Raw genomic sequence first — 10,184 nt, 5'->3', positions numbered from 1 at the left:
AAAGAATAAAAGTGGAGTAAAAATGGGAAATGGAGAAAATGGAAAAACATTAAGTAAAAGTACTTGATTAATCTAAGAAATCTAAGAAAAAAGAAATAAAAAATAAAAACATGAGCCAAATAGAAAACAAATAACAAGAAGGTAAATTTAAGCCGAACTAGATCAGCAATTCCATTAACTATAAAGGAGCTAAACAGACAAATTAAAAGATAAAGATTATAAGACTATATTAAAAAGAAAACAATATTGTTTTAAAATAAGTGATCTTTTAAAAATAAGGTCACAGAAAGAGTAATAGGAAAAGATATATCTTACCAGCACTAACCTAAATAAAGTTGATGTGATTATATTAAAATCAGATGAAATGGACTCCTCTTTTATTAAGCTATAAAACACATACTGTAAAATTCACTTTTTTTTTTTAACTGTACTAGTTTATGGGTTTTGACAAATACTTACAGGTCTCTAACCACCACCACAATCAAGATAATTCACTGTTCTATCACCCTCCTCCCCTCCCAAATAGGCCACTAGTCAACCCCTTTGCAGTCAACTCTTTTCTAGTAGCCCATGGAAATCACTGATCTCTTTTATGTCCATATAACTCTGCCTTTTCCATCATGTAATATAAATGGAATAATACAGAATGTACACTTTGAGTACGACTTCTTTCCATTACCATAAAGCATTTAAGATCCATCCACACTGTTGTATTACTTGCTCATTTCTTTGTATTCTGGTAGTATTGTGTTATACAGTTGTACCAGTTTGTTTAACCAGTACCTAGTTCAAACATCTGGATTGTTTCCAGTTTTGTACAACTACAAATAAAGCCACTATAAACATTCACATATAAGTTTTTGTGAGAACATAAGGTTTCATTTCACTTGAGTAAATAGCTAGGAGTGGGATTGCAGGGTTGTATGATAAGTGTATTTTTAACTTTATAAGAAACTGCCAAATTGTTTTCTAAAGTGTCTGGGCCATGTTGTATTCCCACCAGCAATGTGTGAAAGTTCCAGTTGCTCTGCATCCATGTCAACAGTTGTTATGATAAGTAGCTTTTAAAACTTTATCTGTCCAAATAGGTGTGTTGTGGTATCTCATTGTGGCTCTAATTTTCATTCTCCTGACAAATAACTTGCCTAATCTTTTGGTGCTTCTTTTCCATTTGTATATTTGTTTTGGTCAGATGTCTCTTCATATGTTTTGCCCATTGTTTGATTGAGGTTTGGGTTTTGTTTTTCTTGTTATTGAGAGTAGAAAGTTCTTTATAAATTTTAGATAAAAGTCCTCTGTGAGATATGTGATTTACAAAAATTTTCTCTCAGTCTGAGGCTTTGCTTTTCCACTCTCTTAACACATGAACCAAATTATTTTTTCTTTTATAGACCATGCTTTTGCTGTTGTATCTAAGAAATCATTGCCAGCCCCAAATAGCAAGGGTTATTTTCTTGTTTTTTTTCCTAGACGTTTTGTAGTTTTACATATTACACAAAACTCTATGATTGTTGTTAATTTTCATAGAGATGTGAGGTATGGACTAAGGTGTGTGTGTGTGTGTGTGCGTATGGCATGAGAGTATTTAATTGTTTCAGAGACTTTCTTTTTTTTTTCAGAAAATACTATTCTTTCTCTATTGAATTACCTTTGCCCGTTTGGTGAACATCGGTTGTTTATATCTTTGTGGGTCTGTTTCTGGACCCCACTGACCTCTATATCTAGATAACTAGATATCCTTTAATACAACACACTGTCTTGATTTCTGTAATTTCATAATGAGTCTTGAAATCATGTAAAGTGACATTAGATACAATATAAAATAAAGGGAGACCTACAACTGATTTATGAATTTAAAGAATCCATACTGGGCTTCCCTGGTGGCGCAGTGGTTGAGAGTCCGCCTGCCGATGCAGGGGACACGGGTTCGTGCCCCGGTCTGGGAAGATCCCACATGCCGCGGAGCGGCTGGGCCCGTGAGCCATGGCCGTTGAGCCTGCGCGTCCGGAGCCTGTGCTCCGCAACGGGAGAGGCCACAACAGTGAGAGGCCCACATACTGCAAAAAAAAAAAAAAAAAGAATCCATACTGCAAAATTTGTCACTTTTTTCCACATTGGTTTTATGGATATATAAAATACCAGTAATATTTTCCTTCTGTTGCTCTTTTATTTTCTGAAGCATGATAAATTGCTTCTGAAATGTTTATATGAAATTAAAAGGCCAAGAATAGTCTAGACCACTGAGGAAGAAGAAAATATTAGGGACTTGCCCTCTAATTTATCAAAATTATTACAAAGCTACAGTAATTAATACACTATATCACGCACACAGGGATAGACAAATATACCAATGAAACAGAGTAGAAAGAAATCACCAGAAACAGACCCAAACATAAACAGACATTTAATATGATGGATGGCATTACAGATAGTTGAAAAAGATGGACTTTTCATAAAACGTTAGGACAACTGACTATTATATAGAAAAATAAATTTGGACCCTTCTTCACACAATGTATAAAAACAACTGCAGATTAATTAAACATTTTAATGCAAATGCAAATATTAAATCTGCTATGACATAGAGTATCTTTACAAACTTGGGGCAGGAAAATTTTTTTAAGCAAGTCTGAAGAACGCATAAACCAAAGGAAAGGATGGATAATTTAGATGACACCAAGATTAAGAACTGTTCACCATATGACAATATAGGAAGACTTAAGATGCAAGCCACTACATAGTGATTTGCTATTTCTATAGATGTCAAAGTGATCACCTTGGTAAGTCTAGTTACCATGTCACCATGCAGAGATATTAAAATTATTGACTATATTCCCTACAGTGAGCAATATATTTTTTAGGATATATACATATGATACATACATAAAGGAAATTAAGTCAATGATTATCACAAATGTTATGATTATTTTATTGGGTTATACAGATAATATAATTCTAGAAAAGGATTCAGGGGCTTTAAAAATACTGTCATTGTTCTATTCTTTAACCTGGATTGTATTTACATAGGTGTTTACTTTGTTATTAGTCTTTTAAAAGACTAATTTGACACCCAGTCATGATGTAGCAAAAAAAAAAAAAAAAATCCCCTGCAGACATCATCCTTAATATAGAAACATATGCAGCATTCTCTTTAAAGTAAATCAGACAATTGTGCCCACCATAACTACTTGTATTCAGTATTGTTTCAAAGGTCCTAGCCAAATTAGTAAAAGAGAAAAATCAAAACAAATAAATATTCACAGGTTTAAAAAGAAATAATAAAAACAAATTATCATTATCTGAAGATGATATGATTATTTTCATAGAAAATCCAAGATAATCTACACACAGAAGATTAGACCTAATAAGAAAATTCTGCACATTTCCTGGATATAAGATCAGTATAAAAAATGATGTTTACTACACAATTAATAATTTAAAATAAATCATTTCAAATGTAATTAAATATTTCATTCAAAAGAGCAACAGATAAAATATTTACAAGTCCTTCCGGTTGGAAAATTTTAAATTTTGTGGGAGGATCCAAAATAAGACTACAATAGATATACTGTTTTCATGAATAGAAAGACATGCATGTTAAAGGTAAATTCAGTTTTCTTAGTTGCTAGCATTTTCATAGAAAATTGACATTGATGTTAAAATTCATATGAAAAACTAAAGAACCAGAAGGATCCAAGACAATTTGGAAGAAGACTGAAAAGGGGAAATTTTCTCCAGTGAGTTACAGATTTACTATGAATTTCCCCTTACCTAGTGTCACCTACTTTAAGATTCTGTTGATATGTCTTCTGTTCTATGAATCCTTCCCAGCCTGTAGCATTTTCCTTCCCATGTAATTCCATTACACTGTGTACTTATCTTTATCACAGTATACAGAACAACCGCACTGAGATTTGTGTTTACTCCTTTATCTCCTTCTCTGGGCTATGACCTGACTATGTGGTCCATCTCTCTACACCCAGAGTGCCACACAGAGCCTGGTTCATAGGAATCAGTTAAGAAATATCAGCTCCTTGCTCTCTCACATTACCATTATTATTCCTTGGTAGGATGAGCTTACTGTTTCATTAAGTTCTCACTTAGTCCCCAGGTATGGGCAGAGGACTTTAAGGTTTGGTCACTGTCCATACTCAACTACCTGGGGCTCCATTTTAAAGTCATTTCTGAAAGTAGCAATTTGTTACTACCTCCACGTTTTCTCTAATATTGAATGCAGTCATGCAAGGCATGCATTATAGAATTCTCACATGAAAAGGACCTTAGGTTATATTCTTTTATTTCTCCTTTTATAGATGAGGAAACAGGGTATGCAGGGTACGCAGACAGGTATTTCATTTAAGTTTATTTTATCTATTGTATAATATTTCTACTTCCTGACATGGGTGGTATTAAATGAATTGAAATGTTAAAGGATGGATTTGGAATTCTGACAATGAAAAGAGCCAGGACATGCAGAAAGTATGTAGAAGTTACAGGATAATCCAGTAGGATAGGTGAGGTTTAAGTATTTATAGCCTGTTATTTTTACCTACTCTATTCTCTTATCCTGCTTTACAACATATACTTATCTTGTTAAAATTGTAGGAAAATGAAGGAACATACTTAAGAGACTGTTCAAGAGAATTTCAGCTCATACTCTCAAGACATAAATAAAAATAGTCTATAATTGTGTACAAGCTATCCTAAGGCAGTTGTTTATGTTTCGCAAAGAGTTATGTAATCTTTTGACTTTAATTTCAGCTACCTCTTTCATTAAAGAAATAATTCTGAATATCATTATTTATTTCTTTTTGGAATCTTACCAGGCGAAAAGATAATTCTAATTCTATGAATCTTGGCTAGCAGAAAACTTTGGTGTTGGCTTTGCAATTTATACATCCTGTTTGTATTCTCACACATTGTGAGCAGATTTCCTATTTGCTTATACAATAGCCCTTTCCACTCCTACACCCCTCCTTGTTTTTCTTATGCAATTACAGTTTACCTATTTAAAACTTCAGTGAGTGCCACAGCCAGTATATTTCACTTTTTGGTGATATTCTTTGGAGGAAGCCATTTACAGTAACTTAATCCACTCTTAATTTGAACAGAAAAAGAAAAGAGCTATTTACGAAAAGGAAAGCATTGCCAGCATAAGGTAGTTTTGGCATCTTCATATTTGAGAAGTCAACTTCAGTGAAAAGAGAAAGATGAAAAATTTTAACAAACACAGCCTCAAAAAAATTAAAAGGCCTTGCTAGGAAATTAAGGTATGGATTTTCAATGTGTATGGTCAAAGGAGAAAAAATACAATACAGAATGCTATCATACTTGATCAAAGTAAGTGTGGACTAATTCTGTGTTGATGTGAATAGTGGTTGCAATGTGGAGAAAATTGGAATGATACAACAGGAATTGATCTTCTCCCTCCAAAACTAGGAGGAAGGAATGATTCCCATCTCAGCGGAGGCCACAGGCAGACCATCATTGAAGAAATGTGTAGTCATTTTGTCTTGTGGGAGGACTCATGCTTCTGCTTCTGATTGTTTTGTAGAAGAGTGTGGAAGCTTAGAGATTTATTTAGCTTTTAAGAAAGAATCTGCTTTACATCGACAAGTTAGTTTAATGAGATTATCTTCCATACAAATTGTAATAATTAGCTGTGGGTTATATGAAATTAAAAATACAAGGACTAGAAAACATAGGCGCACTTCCATATATAAAATATTGTGGTTCCACTACTCTTCAGTTTTTCTAAAAGTCTGCACAGGATATATAATGAATATAAATGCATAAAATAATTAATTTTAATCTATTTTCCCTGTCTCTCCTCAACAGGCAAAAATTCTTCCTGTCAGTTATCAACCTAACACCAAACACATAAAAGAGCATTTTTTTTTTTTTTTTTTTGCGGTACGTGGGCCTCTCACTGTTGCGGCCTCTCCCCTTGCGGAGCACAGGCTCCAGACACGCAGGCTCAGTGGCCGTGGCTCATGGGCCCAGCCACTCCGTGGCATGTGGGATTCTCCCGGACCAGGGCACGAACCAGTGTCCCCTGCATCGGCAAGCGGACTCGCAACCACTGCGCCACCAGGGAAGCCCCCAAAAGAGCATTTTTAAAAAGCCAAAGTTTGTTGTGCCATGTTGAATATATGCTTGAGTCTTTCCACTCCCTTTTTTATCTTTGGTATTATTCACGTAAAGTCAGGGGGTAAAGTAGAAAAAGAACGTAGAAACATGCTCTTGCCAAACACTAAACTTCTATAAAAGGATTTAAAAGCAAAACCCAAACAAAAGAGGGGGCATATTCACCAAGGAATGTGATACAGTTCTGATACATTGACAGCAGGATGTGAACACTTTTGGTTGGAAGATTGCAATAAGTAGAGTATTTCCCTTCTTGCTCCCTTTCACAGAATTTCAGCAGCGGATTAGTATTTTTGGATAATGTTCAAATTGTACAAAATTTAAAAACTGATGATGTAAGTTCCATCATCTACAGTTTCATTCCATTAAGCCTTGCCTGAACCAATAATTTTGGAAATGTACTTTTGCTGACTTATTACTGCTTTTGCTCATCAGTTCAGTTTACAAGTAACTACGAATAGTGTGTTTTTATTAGGAGTAGTAAATTTTACATTGCTTTCAGAGGTTAATCTTATTCATGTTTTAGACTTCTTAATGCTTAAGGGTTTAAATCATTCTCCAAATCCCATGAAATGTACATAATTTCAGATCTTTTTAATGTTCTGAATAAAGGACCATACTATTTCCTACCAGTTTGTCATCCAGGGCGTGGCATTCCTCTGCTGTACTTGGCATACAGATCAAAAACCAGGAGGAAGAGGCCATAGCTCTGCCCTCAGCGGCTGACAGTTGTGCTCTTTTGTTTATTGGTTTATTTTTCACCATATTCCTCCCCACTTCCTCCTAGGCTTCTTTAAACTTTTTTCTAATTTTCTTACATGTTTTGCAGCATACAACAGTCTGAAGAAGTCACTGGGCAATTGTTTTAAAAAACTACTCTGCCCAATTCAAGTTGGCTTTTAAAAGGGTTTTTGTCCCCTTAAAAAAAAGTTGACCTAATTCAAATTGTAAAGAGCAGAATCTGGTTTAGATCGTTGAACAAATCATTTTAGTATAAATGGAGCATTGATGATGGGATTATGCAGGACACAGACTTGTGGATTCTGGTATTTTCCTTACTTTTCTGTTCTAGCCACAGAAGTAACACAGAGACCTAGAGAGGGTTTCTCTCTGGGTGTAATACAAGGACTCCAAGTCCTTTGCTCTAGAAGGACACATGAACAGATAAGTTTCTATTTAGAGTAATTAGACTAAGTAGCTAATTAAAGGCTTCTTGGCACCTAGTACAGAGAACAGACTGAAATGGTTCTGCTGTCCTCAAGCTTGAAGTACTGCCAATGTGAACACATCAGACAATTTTTGATGCTAGGAAGGTGGCCATATTGGGTTCTATTTACGTCTGGGAAATCAAACCACCTTGTTTAGTAAACTAAGCAAGAATATAGAGCAATGCTTCATTTATCTTGAGTGAATGCAGTGTGTAACTAGGTATTTGACTTTCTTCCAATTTTGCTCTAAATTGCGTTTTTCTTAAGTAACATTAAAGTTGGTAATTCAATAGTAATTTTAATTTATACATGATATTTATACCACAGATGGATAAGAGCAATCTCCTTAGCTTTAAATTCTTCAGGACCCTTGATATTTGATTAGCCTTTTAGGGACACTAAGGAGGCTTTGCTGGAAACTAGTCATTGGGCTATTTAGGGTGGCTGATGATTTACACAAGGTACGGGGAAGTTGGAGGAGCCATAGAACTATTCCAAACAAAAATCTTGGTGGGGAATGTGTAACTCGACTCTGATTCTGAATGTAAACACCATGTGCAAATGGAGAGTAATACCAAAATTGGCAGGTCCTTTCTCTCTTTGGTTGATGTCCCTTTTGTAATTGTTTGCTGATTCTTTTGCACTCACTTCTGCCAACTCTGTGCTGCCTTGTATCATTCCCACTTATTCTATCCTTTGCTCCAGTGTCAGTTCATGTCTGGTCCAGAGCTAGCTCTACAGAGGTGGGCTGGATAGAGGGCAAGGAAAAGAAGATGGAGGAAAACAACATCTTCCTCCTCTGTCTACCATTGTACTTGGCTCAACTTTAATATTTCTAGGTAACAGGTAAAGTTAGGGTTTTGCACAAAGGATGACAAGTCCCCTGAGTGAATAGGATCTTTCTAGAAGAAACCCAGCACTGAAATGGAAATGGCCCTTAGAGGTCACACACGGGAAGAAGACATAGCTCCTGCACCCTGGGGAAGCAGACTTCCGCTTGCTCTTGGAAAAAAGGAAAAATGGTGAATTGTCCTCAGTTCAACCTGGCACACAGTACTGAAGGGATATCCATCTCAGAGCAGAAATCCATAATTTTGGTGTGAAGTAGTTTTGTCCCATTTAGTGAAGGAGGTATATATGTCTATCAGGCACTATAGCCAGAGATGGTTCTAATGGAAGACTGCCTAGCACTGATTATATTTATTGAATGAATGTCAAGTTAGTGACACAGAAGTTAAAGGGCCAGGCCAAAAGCTGGCAGTAATATCAGCAACAATATGGCAGAAGGTATTATTACTGCTTGGGACCAAAGACACCATGTGAGTGGTACCAGCTGTAGTGAGGAAAGGTTGCTAAGGCAACAGTGAAGTAACAGCACCATTATTTTGATGAGGACAGACTGGTTGTTAACCAGGTTCATGGCTGCAGTGACAAGAGTTTGTGGGGTCCTCTAGCCCCACCCCAACCTTCTCTGCTGCCCTTCTCATCCTTCCACCAAATTAGATGCCAGGGAACAAAAGATACTAAGGAGAACTAGGGGTCCAGTATGTATTCTTATGGGGATCTGTCTGCAGGAAATTCTTTGTTTCCCTTACCTTTGTTTTGTTACTCAATTTGTTATCTGATTGTTCTACTTAGCACTGGTGGCATCATCAACATATCAGTTCCCTACCTCTCTTAGAAGGAACAGTTTATTGTTGTGGATATGTGCAAGGGCTCATGAGTCTGAGAAGTCTAGCTGTGAGTTCAAATCAAAAATTCTTGCTAACCCTCTCAAGCTTTGGTTCTGTTAAATGACAAATAATAATAAATGATCATAATAATAGTACTAACCTCTTGGAAATGTGAAAAATGTTTATTATATTATATATAATATAAATACATATATATTACATAAAAATATATATTAATAATATACATTGAAGGCTCAACACAGCAGATACTAGCTAACAAAATTAATTAGATCTTTTGTGTGTTATTAAACTCATGTTATTTCATGTGGTTACAAGTGGAAAAAACAAGAGTAAGAAGAGTGTGCTGAGCAGTGATGGGAATGATGATTTATTGATTACCTACTCTGTGCTGGGCACTGCCTGAGATGCAGGAGTAATAGCAGGAAATAAGAACTAGTTCCTAACTGATCGTCAGAGTTCTCATTTAAAAATAAGAAAACTCAGGCTTCTCTGGTGGCGCAGTGGTTGAGAGTCCGCCTGCCGATGCAGGGGACGCGGGTTCGTGCCCCGGTCCAGGAGGATCCCACATGCCGCGGAGCGGCTGGGCCCGTGAGTCATGGCCGCTGAGCCTGCGTGTCCGGAGCCTGTGCTCTGCAACGGGAGAGGCCACAACAGTAAGAGGCCCACGTACCGCAAAAAAAAACAACAACAAAAAGAATACGGTAATGTGTTTATCCAGCAGAAGATTCATCTATTCCCCCACCTTTTACTTAGTATCTTCAGTCAAATTGAAACTGCTCTCTAGTTGTCAGTAGTTTTGTTAATACCTTGTTTATACCTGACAGGAAATAAGACAATTTTGGTCACAGCTTCTACCATTACTCTTTTCATATGTTTCCTTTACTTAATGCTTAACATAATACTTGGAATTGTCATACTGTACATTTCTAAAACGTAAATTTATTTTATTATTTCGTAAATATGATTCTAATTTGGTTTTACATAAGTCATTTTTATTTGCCAAATGTAATTCCAGTCTGTTATACTTTTAACTGATTATTGGTTTGTAAGGAGCATATGAAAAGCTATATTCTTAGTGGTGGACTTCTTTATATTTTTTGAAGTATAGTTGATTTACAATATTGTGTTAGTTTCA

The sequence above is a fragment of the Mesoplodon densirostris genome, chromosome 6 (assembly GCF_025265405.1).
Source record: "Mesoplodon densirostris isolate mMesDen1 chromosome 6, mMesDen1 primary haplotype, whole genome shotgun sequence".
Classification (NCBI taxonomy): domain Eukaryota; kingdom Metazoa; phylum Chordata; class Mammalia; order Artiodactyla; family Ziphiidae; genus Mesoplodon; species Mesoplodon densirostris.
The sequence above is the reverse complement of the archived record's forward strand: the minus strand, read 5'-3'. Positions refer to the sequence as shown.